The 16265-nt window shown below is 36.5% G+C and overlaps 1 protein-coding gene across 4 annotated transcripts in view; it reads left to right on the plus strand.

The window, feature by feature from the left end:
• Positions 1-16265, plus strand: part of NLGN4X (neuroligin 4 X-linked) — a 662825-nt gene that overhangs the window by 219956 nt on the left and 426604 nt on the right. The window lies entirely within an intron of this gene.

Below are 16265 nucleotides of genomic sequence, written 5' to 3' on the forward strand. Positions count from 1 at the left end.
CATGCATCGTTTCATAATTCATTAATTTTTTTTTTTTAGTGTAACATTTTCTACAAATTTACAATTTTTTAAATATAAACTAGTTCATCACCAGAAAGGCACATTCTAGTATCTTCATTGTGCTATAGAGGTCAATTATTGTTCCTATTTTGGTTTTCAGTTACCACACCGAAAGTAAATATTTTACTTGTGCATCTAGTCTGTTTACTAGATTAAAAAGATTACTTTAGCCATTGTATGTGTGTGTATGTGTGTGTGTGTGCATTTATGTCTATGGTTTACAAAATAGTTACTTTTATTTTTACAGAAATCATGATGTGGATTTTACATTTCTTTCCTGAAATGCCTGTATTTTTCCTGCCTTATCATAATCTTTGCAATGATTATTCAGTTTGATGATTCGCAAAGCCTAACACAAATCACTTATGAATTGATTTTATATATCTAAATATAGATACAATAATAAAGTTAAAATACTGCAGTATTACTGCTTAGACCAACAACCATAGTGATTATCTAAAGCCTAAAGCAGGGTATCTGAAATCCTTGTACCAACTGCCTAATTAGATGGTTTTTAGATTCCTCCAACTAAGGCATGCTGTTCAGGCCCAGTTCCCATGTCCTATTAACCTCACTTTCCATATTATTGAGAGTTTATTAACCACTTCAGCCCCGGAAGATTTGGCTGCTCAATGAACTGGCCATTTTTTGCCATACGGCACTGCGTCGCTTTAACTGACAATTGCACGAACGTACAACATTGTACCAAAACAAAATTGACTTCCTTTTTGTTCCCACAAATAGAGTTTTCTTTTGGTGGTATTTGATCATCTTTGCGGTATAAACATAAAATCAACAACAATTTTAATAAAAACACAATATTTTGTACATTTTGCTATAATAAATATCCCCAATTTTTTTTTAGGCCAATATATATTCTTCTACATAATTTTGGTAATAAAAATTGAAATAAGCATATATTGATTGGTTTGTACAAAAGTTATAGCGTCTACAAAATAGGGGAAAGATTTATGCCATTTTTATTATTATTATATTTTATGGCAGTGATCTGCGATTTCTTATCAGGACTGCGACATTATGGTGGACAGATCGGACACTTTTGACACATTTTTGGGACCATTGACAATTATACAGCGATCAATGCTATAAAAAAAATGCACTGAGGAGATGACAGATCATTGTTCCTAGCTAGTAGGAACTCACAATCTGTCTCTCCTTACAGAACAGGGATTTGTTCCAGCTCTTGTGCCCGCGATCAACACCCCCCGTAGTGCAGCAGGCACATGAACGCCTGCTATCCCACTTAAAGGAGCTAACGTACAGCTACGTCTGTTTGCAGGAACGTTCTGATCGGCCGCTGTATAATGATGGCGGCTGGTCGGCAAGCGGTTAATCTCTGAACATATAGGTAAAACTCTTTCCTCCCTTTATCTTCATCTTTTAAATTTTTATACCTCCAGAGTTACCCAGCACTTTCACATACTTTTAATAATATGGGCTGTAGATAAGTACAGTTGAAGTTTCTACTCTGAGTCTATTACTTACCCCACAGACCCGCTTTGATTTATAACTTGAGAAATGCTGCTTGTCTATGATTAATGCGGATCCACCACTCTATAAACTTGCTTATCTGGGATACAATTGTCCTAAAAGATCTGTAACTATGTGCATGATTATACTCTACTTTGCTACTAGGTAAGTCGTGTAAGTGGACTGGGACAAACTATATTCTATTCTTTGTTCCATTATCTTGCTCTTTTGAGATAGAGAGCCACTGCTGTTAGCTGTGTTTTCTAAAACACAATAAACCTTTCTGAGACTGATAATCGCCAAGTTCAGCATGAATGGGCTGCCTTTTAGGCCATGTGTACTGCTGTGTGTTTCACAGAAGACAATCTAATGACCAGCTTTTGGTGAGCAGTCATGCTGGATCAGTGCTTGCAGCCAATTGCTGCTGCAGTGGTCTGCGTATTCTGATGGAGGAAGGAGGGTGGGGGGGTGCTCACTGTCAGAATACAATAGCACGGGAGGGGAGAATCCTGAATCACACATTATTTGTGGTAATGCAGGGATCTGTCAGTTTTTTTGTTCCTTCACCCTGCTGGTTGAATGAAAAAAAAAACTGCATGTGTATACCCAGCTTTATGTAATCTCCATTTTAGATAATTTCACCAGACGGAACAAAGTGACATTTTTAATTTTTATTGACAGTTACAGAAAACATCTCATTCCATACTTAATTTATTGCTTAATTTATTATATAACAACTTTGCTATATAAGACCCCTTTCACACTGGGGCCGTGGTGGCGTTATCGCTAAAGCGCTGCTAATTTAAGCTGCGCTTTAGTGCTGTTTAAGCTGCACTTTTCAGCCACTAGCAGGGTGCTTATATCCCCAAAAAAGGGGTTAAAAACTCCCATGTTGTGGCGCTTACAAAGAGCTGCACATTCAATGCAATGGGCAGGGGTGTTTTGGGAGCGCTGTATACAGCGCTCCCAAACCGCCCCAAAGATGCTGCTTACAGGACTTTTTCTAACGTCCCGCAAGCGCACTGCCCGGGTATGAAAGCACCCATTGCAGAGAATGGGAGGCCGTTTTCAGGCGCTTTACATGTGCTATTTCTAGTGCTAAAACACCTGAAAACTGCCTCAGTGTGAAAGGGGTCTAAATATTTTTTTTTTATTATCATCTTCAGTTTCAACTTACGGCAAATTAAAATAAACATGTTACAATTTTAACTTAAAGAATATTGTTGGTGTTGTATTAAATGTCCTACATTTTCGGTAAATATTTAATACGTGTGAGAACTAACTTTGCATAACTGTTCTGTTAGCTACATTTTCTTTCTTTTTTTTATAATTCCTTCATCTGAACATGTGAGGCTGTAAGTGTCCATCTGATTATATAAAGTAAAAGGACAGATTTCTTTTTCAGAACTCAAGATAAGAACAATAAAAACAGCAAGGGGTAAGCAAAGGCTGGCAATTGTTGTCCATACAATCTGATTAAACACATTACATATCCTTACATGACAGATCCCTGACAGAATAAACTTGGTTTCTATGGAGACAGACTGTGAAATTTGCTTTTCATGTCAAAGGTCTGAATGTGACTCTTTGAGTTATATTCACATTACCAGTTTATGTTGAAAAATACATTATAAAAAAAGTTCATGTGTTATAGCATGTTTTAAATGTCAGTTTTTCTTTTTTGAATATAAAATCATAACCAAATTACTACCTTGCATATCTTATTTCTACACATAGAATATTAATAGAAAGCAAATATGTGTAATATAAAACAAAAGTTTAATTCAATCAACATTATATTTTTGTCTTCTGTACTAATCAAACATTTTTGTGTAGTAGTAATTGGTATATGAGAGAGTTTCTTTATACTTTCTTTCTTACGTTCCAGATTTTTTTTAAGCAATGGATGGCAATTTCTATTATGTCAGTCAAAGAACTGTCAGTAATAGAAGAGGAGTTATTTTCCCACATTTGTGCTATACTGAAAATCCATTTGAAATGCGTGTCATTTACCACAGCAAGCATTTTTAAGAGGGATTAAAATAAAATAATTACTAATGAGTTGCTTGGGAAAAGAGAAAAAAAACATGTGTTTTCTATAACAATGGAAACTGATTTTGAGGATTTTGTTTTTATTCTAAAAGTATGGATCTTAAAGTGGAGGTCCACCCTAAAAAAAAAAAAAAAAAAAAAATTGCATAAAAAAATTCCTAAAAAAATTGAGGAAAAAAAAATTTTTTTTTTACTCACCTGAAATGGCTGTTGCTAGGCAGTCTTCCTAATCTGCCTCTTCCTATGCCGCGGTGATCTTCAGTCTTCTCCTCTCCGCGTTGTCTTCTGGGGAATGGGGTGTGGTGTGTTATGGGAACTGGGTGTGTCTAACAACACATCGCGTCCCATTTACAAAGCGCTGCGCGACTCCCGCATGCACAGTAGGAAATGGGCAGTGAAGCCGTAAGGCTCCACTGCCTGTTTCCCTTAGTTAGGATGGCGGTGCCGGGACCCGAGAGCCAAGGGACGGGTCGGCCTCGGGTGGCTGACATCGCGGGCACCCAGGACAGGTAAGTGTGCTTATTTAAAGTCAGCAGCTACAGTGTTTGTAGCTGCTGACTTTAAATTTTTTTTTCCCGGCTGGAACCCTGCTTTAAACTGTAACATTAGTCATACTTAGAGGCAAATAGTTTGTAAAGATTGATTTTATAATTAAATCACAACAAAAGATATGGCTGAAAGATAGATAGATAGATAGAAGAGCAAAAACTCTTAGTATTATTAATTAAGCTACTTAGCTAAAATATGCATGGACAAAAAACATTTTTACATTTATTTAAAGGGTATCTATTTAAGGGTTTGTATTTAAGCTACATCATTGATTTAACTTTGTATTTGAGATTTTTAGATTTTTTTGTGTATTTGTTCATTATTTTTGTACTGTTGCTTTACAAAAATAAATAACAAGGCTAATAAGGGGCCATTTCTGGTTAACCGAAATTAGTCCAGTTTAGCTGAAAAAGCACCCATAACCTTCAGGAGCTATTTACAGCCCACTCCTAACAACTTTTACACATTTGACTTTTACAAAATGTAAAACATTTTACCAAAATCTCATTAATTTTGCTATAAACTGATGATAGCAGCAATAGTAACAATGCTATGACAGCTTGGATATTAAAAACAGTACTTGTCTTACACTGTAGATAAAATGAAGTCAATCATTTGCAACTAATGACAATTCCAAAACACAAATTACTTTAGACAATATAACATGTCTTAAAGCGATCTAAACCCCAAAACAAAAATGTTATATATTACAGCTTACTATTCCATAGATGCAGAGGCTACAAATATTTTCCTTTTTTTGAAGTATTTTTTCTTTTATTTTCATCTGATGGTCCTGCCAATAATACACGTCCTGTCAAAGGTGACTGCCTCACTTTACTTTATCTATAGATTCAGATTCAGAAAAGTTTATTAAAGCGGAGTACCGCTGAAAAAAAAAATTGCAGCTGCTGACTTTTAAAATAAGGACAATTACCTGTCCAGGGCACCCGCGATGTCTTCACCCAAAGCCGATCTGTCCCTCGGTTCCGGGTGCAGGCGCCGGCATCTTCAGTAAGGGAATTTAGGAAGTGAAGCCTTGTGGCTTCACAGCCTGGTTCCCTACTGCGCATGCGCGAGTTGCGCTGCACATTCTGACTGATCCCTGCTGTCTTCTGGGACATCAGTGTCTCCAAGAAGACAGCGAGGGGGACAGAGGAGGGGCTGGACATGGCGTAGGTTGCCACAGATTCTGCAGGTATCTGCTCCCCCCTCCCCCTGAAAGGTGCCAAATGTGTCACCGGAAAGGGGGGAGGAATCGGATAAGCTCCATTTTTGGGAGGTTCCATTTTTGGGTGGAACTCCACTTTAATACCAAGGGACAGTATTAAGTATAGAGTATACAGTAAATAGAAGCCGCATTGACACCCCAGGTTTCTCTCCTGATTTGGACTGCAAATAGCTCCCCCTCTCCTTTACACTTTACACAGCAGGAAATGTTCTGTAGTTTAATCCCACTTGAATACATCACTTATTTCAAGGGATTTTATTTTAAATACAACTGCTTATATGTCATTTATATATTTTAATTTTATTTTATTTATTGATTTTGTTTTCAGGTTTTATCTGTTGGGTGTATTTGTAGTGCAGAGTGGGGATATATATATATATATATATATATATATATATATATATATATATATATATATATATATACCGCATATCAATTCTCCTGTAAACCACAAATGTTTTAATGCAAAACTTATTGGTATATCATTTTGTAAACAATAAAATGTAAGAAAACACTTGCAAAAAAAAACAGCATAGGAGAAATGTTGTCAAGGACAGTTTTAACATTCTTTATGAACAGTGGAAGTAGGAGATTGAAGAGGATGCAAAATGTTAATCTGTGCTTAATCCCCGACCTTTCTCATTTGAATCTCTATGCTGCACAAACAAGGAAGCAAAGAGATTGCTGACTGATTATTACAATCTCACTCCAGCAAGAAGGAAACTTGCTCTAATAAATTGCAGAAACTTGGGATAGCAATTTTATCACCTAGATAATAAAATCACCTTGAATTGCTTTAAAGCTTTTAGAGTGAATGTATATTTCAGCTTATAATTCTATTGGATATTGTAACCTCTTTTCTACTCTGTGAGACAGGAAAGAAAATAAGGCTCTGTAAAGTAGTTATTTAGCTAAAGAGCTGGCATATGCATGCCCAGAATTAATTAGAAATGTCTGCACATCTTAAATAATGGCTTGACTGTAGTGCACTATGCCCTTCCAAATTACCTCTGGCAAAGGAAACACAAGTGAATCCATGTGGAATATCTCCATGTTCTGACATTAGTAAAGGGAAACGTGATTCATTTCTGCAGAGCTCCATTGGAAATGATACCTGCAAAGTCATATGATAGCATTTATATATTTGCTTTCTATTTTCTAATTAGTTTAATGTGCTCCTAGTTTCACAAACATATGCAATACCCAGAAAATAAAGTTAAAAGAATACTTTTAGTGGCTGTGCAATTTTTCCACAGTGCTGGTGATTATTTTGGCCACCAAAGGGAAGTAGAGCACAAAGGTTTAATCAAGGGAGTTTCCTGTAGGCTCAATACATCAGATTCTTTCACTATTACTAACTTACCATGCTTTGTCCAACACAGCATCTCTGTGTGTATTTGGCCTTCGTCATAGAAGAGCAGAGCTTTGCTTCCTCTTTTCAGAGCTGCCTCCAGGTCCTCAGGTACAGCTTGTTCTCCAGCAGTGAAATGCACATAAGGGACAGTCACCAAATCCCCCACTTCCCTATTCATCCATTGACACAACAGTCCAATAATGTACTTTGTACAGCAGGTTGAAACCCAGATAGTAACAGCAGGATACTTTTACTGTGCATAAAGAACTTCCATTAAGGCTGTAGCACTAGAACTTCTTTCTCTCAGTCTTAAATCCACAGGGAGACCCTACCTGCATACCTCTCAAAACAACTGACTCTTTTAACTCAACCTCACCGCCACTGGTGACCTGATTATCCTGGATCACTAAAGCACATTATGAAGTTGGCCCAGATAAGGGGACACTGATGCCCTAAGCAGAGCATAACAATCGTGCCTCCTCATCCCTTTCATTGTTGAACTAATAAGATATTAAGAGTCAGTAAGTGCTGAAGGTTAAAGTTAGAAATATAGTTTCCTCACTGGCCATCTTCCAACCACAACCCACGACTACATTAATATAAGCAAATAATTTTTTTAGCTAAGGTAGAAATACACACATTTTTATTTTTTAATAGAATTATGAGGAATAAATGCAAATACAGACATTTGTTAATACCTATTTGTAATCATCCTTTCAAAGATTAGAAGACAAAATCGGATCTGATATTTTCTCAAATCAAACGTTAACACTTTAGTTATTCACAAAGAAAACTTTTTTTTTAGCAATGCAGAATAAAGTAGTACATTTCAGATAAGGACAAACTAGAAAAAACTCTAAAAATTCTGTGGTGCCCAAAGCACATGCTTATTCAACTTTTCCAACACCTTCTGGGCATAGTAGTATCTTAGCTAACATACATGATCTCTATCATACCTTAGCATCTCTAAAGATTTGAATTTTCTCCCAAAGAGCTAGGTGTTAAGAAGGTTTAAAAAAAGGACATGTTAAAAAAGAACCCCTCATGAAGTTAGGAAGGCCCGTTAAATCCTTCAGGTGACCTTGTGCACATAGCACTGGTTTTCATTGAATTTGATGCTATCGCTTGCTGTTTTTATTATTCCCATTGCTGACTGTAACCCTGCCCCACACAGAAGCCCAAAATATTGGTGTTCATGTGGGGGAGGTACAGGCAATACTGAAACAACAACCCCCACTCAGCTCTGCAGCACTCTTTGCCATGTATCCCGGAGACTCCTCCTTCTCTATTTTTACAAATAAAAGAATGAGCCCACAACCTCCCACACCCCCCACTCCATTCTGCAGCATGCATACTCTGCTACTGTTGAAAGAGTGAGCAAGCAATCGAATGCAGTCACCAGCTAATTCAAAGGAGATTAGTACATTAGTAGCAGGCAATATGTGTTGTGTAAAGGACAGCAGCTGGAAAGCAGTACCATCATTCAGAAAAATACAAGCCAACACCAGCACATGTTGGCAGCTACTAAACTGGTCTACTAATGTAGGGGCTGTCAGCATGTGTTGTTGTTAGCTTGTTTTTTGGTGAATGACCAGTGTCGCTTACATGCTGCTGTCATTTACAGCACATAAGCTACAAGCTACTACTGTAGTAATCTCCTCTGTACAAATGAAGCAATGGAAGTACACAGATGCATGGTAGGTTGAACTGTAGATGTTTTTCTCTGCAGCATTCAGAGGAAGCGTATGGGCTCTGTGTTCTTTGTGTCTGCACCACCCCTCTACTTTGTGCAGTCAGTCAGAAGCCTATCTCCTTTGTCCAGCATTGTCAGATAGCAATAAAGTGGTAGTAAACCTATCATGTTAATTTTCTGCCATCTCAAACATTGTAAAGCATTGAACTGGTTGCTCTGTGTAGAATCCTTCCTACCTTCTTTTTTCCTTGTTTCTGTGAAATATGTCCTTTTTCTTGCACTTATGCTGTTGGCATATGCCCACTTGTTCCAATTTTTCTGGCACGTTCTTCATGTCTTAAGTCCTGACCTGACATGTCGGGGCTACGTCATTTCCCTTGCTCATCATCAGCTCCGAGATCCTGCGAGATTCAGTTTCCATTCACAAACTTGTCTTGACCCCATGTGACTCGCATAAATAAATAAAAGCTGATTGTTGTAAGCAGCCATGCAAGTTATAAATGGTTTGAAAATAGAAGAAAGAAAATCCTAAAAAAGAAAATGAATTTTGCTATCACATTTAGGAATTGGTGTGCTGAATATAATACATTTCTGTTTTTAAGTTTAATACTGCTTTAAATAGCAGTGGAAAGGGCTGGCTGTCCAACAATTCTCCTTGGGGCCACAGCTTTCATTTAAACAGGGACAAATGCTATGCACACAGCGTCCCCTGGGGCAACAAGCTTTATTTACTTATAGTTAGACATCCTCTATAAAGTTCATTCTTTTACAGTTCTGGAATTTTACAGACAAAACAAAACCTTCTCACATCTTCCATGTCTCAACATCCCCTTTAGGGCCAACCTTAATCTTTCTGCCTTCAATCACAAACAGGGATGAACTGATGTCACTGCAAAATTGCCAGTTCCACTGTTCACAGAATTTTATCAAATTGTTGGAGTGTTATGGGGAGGGGGTATATATTGGGTAGGTTAGTCTATTTAATTTAGCGCTTTAATCTTGCTTTATTTCACTGTTTTTCTTTCTGTGAAAAAAAAATTTAAAACAATGACATGGCTTTCTGGCACAAGAAACAGTCCATAACAGTTGAAATGAGCTTCCATAACTCTCAAGAGGAACTAAAAGTCCATTGTTCGCTTACCTAATTGCTGACCCACCACAGTACATATACTGCGGTGGGGCAGCACGTACAGGTACAATAACTAGTATGTCATGTACCTGCTCTGGGATTAGGAGCACGCTATGTCCAACCTGCCACCTGCCCAATGATCACTATAGGGGATGTAGATCCCGGTATTCGGGGCCCAGGGGCCCAGTGATCATGTGATATGCAAAAACTAAGTAAAAAAATGAAAAAGGGGAAAAAATGAAAAATAATGTTTAAAAAAAAAATTTTTTTTCTTCACATACTGTCACCAGTGTCCCTGATCACCACCACATCAGTCATATGATGATGCTATACTGCGCTGGTGACAGTATGAATTTAAAAAAAATCACAAAAAAACAGTGTTAATTAAATATCATCACAAAGAAAGCTCTATTTGTGTAAAAAAAAAATAAAAATTCATTTGCGTACAGTATTGCTTGTTCAAGCAATTGCCACTTAAAGTAGCACAGTGCTCAATAGCAATGAAATGCCCTGGTCATTAAGGGATAAAACCTCCAGGAGCTGAGGAGGTTTAAAAAAAAACACCAAAATTAAAGCATTCCCCCTTGTCCATTGCCTATAAAAAATTGAACTTTTAATAACATCTTCTGAATTTTGGGTAATAAAAAATGCTCAATTTCTCTCATACCTACTAAAAAATATTTAAACTGCAGTATGAAAGTCTTGATCGTGTATCTATATAAAAAAAAAAAAAACAACTGTTACTTCTTTACATAGAAAGTTGATGGATATACCTAAATATGAACTGCAAAGTAACAGTTGTGCAAATAATATCCAAGTATTCATTAATGTAACAGCCTGAGATAACAAAAAAATTGGAATCTACTATCCTACCATACAGTGATTTATGTATATATATGTACAGTATATACCTTATAAAACTATATCAGTAATTCTTGAGGCAGATTTAACAGGCACAGGAAATACATCCTTTGCTAAGACTTTTTTGCCCTCAAACATTGCACAGTGTCTCACACCCACAGATGACAACTAATCTAAGAGTAGATAAAGACCAGTTGTAATGGGTATGTTTTCATCAGTATTAGCTGTAGGTATAAAGATGTATAGAAAGTCTAATCATGCATTTTTATTTTGCAGTTTATAGAAAAGCCCAATGGTCAGATTTTGCCTGTATGTCCAAACATCTTAAATGTTTGTGGACAACTGTAAACTTATAACCTACACATTGATATACTGGATCATTTAATTGTCAATAATTTCATGAACCAACTTGGTAATTGAAACAAGTCAAGTGATTCCATTTAAATTTGTTTAGCTGAATATGCTTGAGTAATTTAACCTATTAATATTCAAAGAAAGCTTACTAAATTGTTTTATTTTGTTTTCTCTAACTGATTTTTCTGAACTCCAGTAAATTTCACACAAAAGCCTATGCATGGAAATGTGTTTTGAAACATAAAACAACAAAGTGTGACGAGATAAAACATTGATTTATCTTAATTTTTAATTTTGATGGTTGTTCTAGTTTATCTATACATGCTGAGGCTGAACATGCTACTCATGTGGAACTAAACAAATAAGAAAACAAGAAAAAAACACACTTAGATTTTTCAGTTGAGTTATTTACATAAAAAAAAAAAAAAAAAAAAAAAAACTTTATGGGTCTTACAGTATGTGTACGAGGAGATTTGAAAACAAAATGACATTACATGATTGGATGTGTGAAGCAAACTTCAATTCACCTTATAATTATTAAGTAAAGCAGCCCCTATGAGTGTTGGTCTACACATTATTTTCAATAAAAACTAAATTTATGAATATGTTCCCCCACATTAGGCCCCTCCAACCCGAGTCCTAGCCATAGTGATGAATAGGATAACATCAATCTGTATCAACATGTTGCCCAAAAAATATTAAGGGTACTCCTATAAGGCCTATAGGGATTCCTATAGGGATAAGTCCTATAGGGATACGTTTTACTTATCAATTTAAACCTGAGTGTAATTCTACAAACAGTCAATGCTTACAGTCAATGGTTGAGAACTTGAGAAGGATCTGGGTGTTATGGTAGACCATAATCCTAATAATAGCATGCAAAGCCAAATTGCATTGTCTAAAGATAGCAAAATATTTTCTTGTATTATAACAGGTATAGACCACAGAGAGAGAGAGACATCATTTTCCCCTCTACAAATCATTAGTAAAACCTCATCTGGAATATACAGTTCAATTTTTGGCACTTTTTTACACAAAAAATGTCAGAGAACTTTAGAAAGTGCAGAGAAGGGCAACCAAACTGATTAAAGGCATTGAATAGCTCAGCTATGAAGAAAGATTATCTGAACTTAATGTATTCTATCTTGAAAAGAGACAATTAAGGGGTATATGATCACCATGTATAAATACATAAGTGGTTTGTGTAGTCAACTCTGTGCTGAGTTATTCACTTTCAGGTCATTACAGAGGACAAAGGAGCACAGTTTATGTCTGGAAGAAAAGAGTATATTCTCCACATATAGAAAGACCTCATCACAGTAAAGCTGTGAAATTTTAGAATAGACAGTAGAGCTGTGAAAAGACTTTCTCCAGAAGTAATTTCCACATTAGACTAGTTCTGGCAAGCTCAGTAGATTTTTTTAAAAAAAAGAGCTGAGTACTTTCCTAAATGAACAAAATATAACTGGACACTAACATTTATAGGTAATAACACCAGGGGTGGTTAAGCCAGGAAATATCTGATTGCTTCCTTGGTTAATCAGGAAGGCATTGTTTTTCCTGCTGGAACAAATTGGATTGGGGCATTTTTGCCTTCTTCTGAATCAACTGTGGGTATACGATAGTGTATATGGAGGTTTTCTATTTTTCTTTTCTCTATTCATGGAACTACATGGACTTGTGTCTTTTTTCAACCAGACTAACTATGTACCTATATAAGTACCTGTGCTTTAGAAATATGGTCAGTGTACTTAGAAAGGCTAATAAGGGGGCATTTCATTAAACTAGCCCTTTCACTAAAAAGGGGGGCATGGAACAGTCATATTGTCAGTGAATTGGAAAATGCTGGAAGTAAAGCATAGGGAAAACTAACAAACTGTATTGGAAAAGACTGGAGTTAATTAGGAACCTGTACTTTAATTCTTGGGCAATCAGCCACTTTGCTGCCTCTTGTAATTGGTATTTTTGGCTTTTGTTTCATTTGATTTTATTAAACATCAAGATGTACAAGCATAGTTAACATGTAATCATTATGAACTTATAGATTGTACATTCAAGGAGCATAGTATGCAGAGTAAACAATATATATAAATATATACACATCATTGCTATGCTTTCTCCAGGGTTCCTCCAGGGTTCCTAATTCCTAATGTGGTTTCCTCTCTGTTGAGGAAAACCTGTCACCCCTAATGGGAACATATTGTGAACAGGCTAGTATGATGGATGTTCCAGAACTCTGATAGCGATCCTTACAGGTAAATAGTTTATATGCTATACAAAAAATAATCAGGAAAATATAAGAAGAAAAAAAATGGTAATAGTAACAAAACGAGATAACAGTTGTAAGGAACTAAGATTAACACTCAAAATATTGTGTTTGTTTCTTGTCAAGTCAGTGCAATCATTTTCAATATCCAATACGACTAGTTGGATTGTCCCTCAGTCTTATGTGGTATTATTTTCTCTTACATAACACCAGAGGCTTTTCGGGATGACATGTTTCATTTTATTTTAACCTTAGGTCAGTTGGGACTTTTAGCTGTTGTCCAACAATGACAAACATCCCTCTCAAAAAATTGATTTTTGTTTTAGTGGTATTTTGAGTTTTTTTTTTTGTGGTGTACTGGTTTTTATTATTTGTTAATAGGGGCTTTGGGTGTTTGGTTCTCAAAGTGGAGCATTCAGTTGTTACTGAAAAAATCTTACGCTACCATATTATCTGCTGTCTCCTAATTCTTGTAGTAAAACACTTGCCTGTACTCTTTGACTCCAGTATGCTTTTCCAATTATCCCTTATGCCGCGTACACACGACCAGACTTTACGGCAGACTTTGTCCGGCGGACTTTTCGACGGACTTTCCGAATGAACGGACTTTACTACACACGATCAACCAAAGTCCGATGGATTCGTACGTGATGATGTACGACCGGACTAAAACAAGGAACTTCGTAGCTAGTAGCCAATAGCTGCCCTAGTGTCGGTTTTTGTCCATCGGACTAGCATACAGACAAGCAGACTTTTCGACCGGACTCGAGTCCATCTAAAAGATTTGAAACATGTTTCATTTCTAGGTCCGTGGAACTTTTGGGGAAAAAAGTCAGCTGAAGCCCACACACGATCGAATTGTCCGACGGACTCCGGTCCGCAGGACCAAGTATGCCGTAAAGTCCGGTCGTGTGTGCGCGGCATAAGAATATCCTGCTACTGGCTAGTTTTACATTGCTGTATCCTCCAATCTTTTTGTTTTTTAATCATTTCTTTGGGGTAATTCTTGATATCCAATTTTTCCTCCATGTCCTTATAATGTAACTTACTGTATATGTATACTGTGTTCCATCACTTACAACTCATTTCATTTGTTTAAATTGGCTTCTGGGAATTGATTTAATTTTCGAGAGAGAAAGCTCTGCAAATTGTTAAGAACCCTCTAACAATATTTGGATGCTTGCACACCTTATGAGTGTTCAACAGGTATATACAAGCCTACACTATCCCAAGTGACCAATGTGGAATCATAATAATAAGTATCTCTAAGCAATGATTTCATTTGTACATTTAAAAGTGTCAACACCCATATTAAGATCACATCTAAGAACTTAGTCAAAAGAGAACAAACTGAATCCATACTACACACTATGGGGGAAATTTAGTAAAACTAGCATGCACAGAATCTTGTGCAGCTGTGCATGGCAGCCTATCAGCTTCTAATTTCAGCTAGTTCAGTTAAGCTTTGACAATAAAACCTGGAAGCTAATTGGTTTCTATGTAGAACTGCACAAGATTTTGCACTATCCAGCTTTATTAAATCTCCCCCTATAGGTCTTCCCTGGAGTTTCAATGGATATTTATGAATATTGGATGCCATATTGTATAATAACAGCATGACATGTTCCAATGAAACTTTTTTTTTGTAATTCCTGGCCTATAATCTCCACTTTGTATGCTCAGGTTTAATATCCTGTTTAATCCCCTATTATATTCCAGTAGTGAAATTAGCGATTAAAAGATGATGTATTTACCTGTATACTTCCTCTTCATACTATTTAACATCCATGGCTACCACGGATCCAACTTTGTCAGCAGGCTTGATGATCACATCTTATGCAGGGTTTCTCTTTCTGTTTCTGTGAGATTATTCAGTATATGATCGGTCCTCTTACTGTATCTGCCAAACATGTTTGCAAATGTATATATATATATATATATATATATATATATATATTTATATTGGGAAAAATGTAGCAGGTTTTTTAACCGCATACTGACTCTTTAAATTTAAATTGCCAAAAGATGACATAGATGTGGATGTTATTTTGAGATTTACATATAAACAAAGCTTTCAAACATAATTGATAATACAATTATGTAATGTAGGTGTGCGCATCCTAACCACCTTCTTTGTTTAACCACTTCAGCCCCGGAGGGTTTTATCCCCTTCCTGACCAGAGCACTTTTTACAATTTGGCACTCCATTGTTTTAACTGGTAAATGCGCGGTCATGCAATGCTGTACCCAAACAAAATTTGTGTCCTTTTTTCCCACAAATAGAGCTTTATTTTGGTGCTATGTGATAACCTCTGCGGTCTTTATTTTTTTTTGCGATATACACAAAAGAAGAGCAACTATTTGGAAAAAAAATAAAATTTTTTACTTTTTGCTATAATAAATATTCCCAAAAATGTTTTTAAAAAACTAATTTCATTATCAGTTTAGGCCAATATATATTCTTCTACATATTTTTGGTAAAAAAAAAAAAATCGCAATAAGCGTGTATTGATTGGTTTGCACAAAAGTTATAGTGACTACAAACTAATTTATGGCATTTTTATGGTATTTTTATTATTTTTTCTTTTTTTTTTACTAGTAATGGTGATTATCTGTGATTTTTAGTGATATTGCGACATTGCAGCAGACAAAACGGACACTTTTGACACATTTTTGGGACCACTGACATTTATACAGCGATGAGTGCTGTAAAAATGCACTGATTACTGTGTAAATGACACTGGTAGGGAAAGTCTGAATGGTTAATGCAACTAAATGTGTCACAGCTGGATACTAGTAAACTTAAATTGATACTTTGTATCTAACAGTAAACATGTTTCAAGCCACAGGAAGGGTTGAAGCAAGCTGGCAACTGTTATATGTACAAATGGTTTGGCTGGTATGCTGTTTGATGGTGTTCAGCAGCCACTCAGCCGTTATCACAAGGAGTGGGAGGGGATGCCCCCCATCATGGTGTCTTCCACCGCTCCGCCCAGGTCCCCCATCCCGAGCGGCCATCAGGCATGTCAGCTGGATGGCCGGAGTCCCAAACAAAGCTGGAATGGACTCTCCAAACAAGTAACCCGGAAGCGACGTCACGTTATTTCAAGTTTACTCGGCTGCAAAGGAGGGATTTGGGGTCATTTAGACCCCAGGTCCCTCCATAAAGAGTACCTTTCACTGCCTAATACTGTCACAGGGGATGTTTACATCCCTTGTGACAGTAAT

Source organism: Aquarana catesbeiana, linkage group LG02 (genome assembly GCF_042186555.1).
Source record: "Aquarana catesbeiana isolate 2022-GZ linkage group LG02, ASM4218655v1, whole genome shotgun sequence".
Classification (NCBI taxonomy): Eukaryota; Metazoa; Chordata; class Amphibia; order Anura; family Ranidae; genus Aquarana; species Aquarana catesbeiana.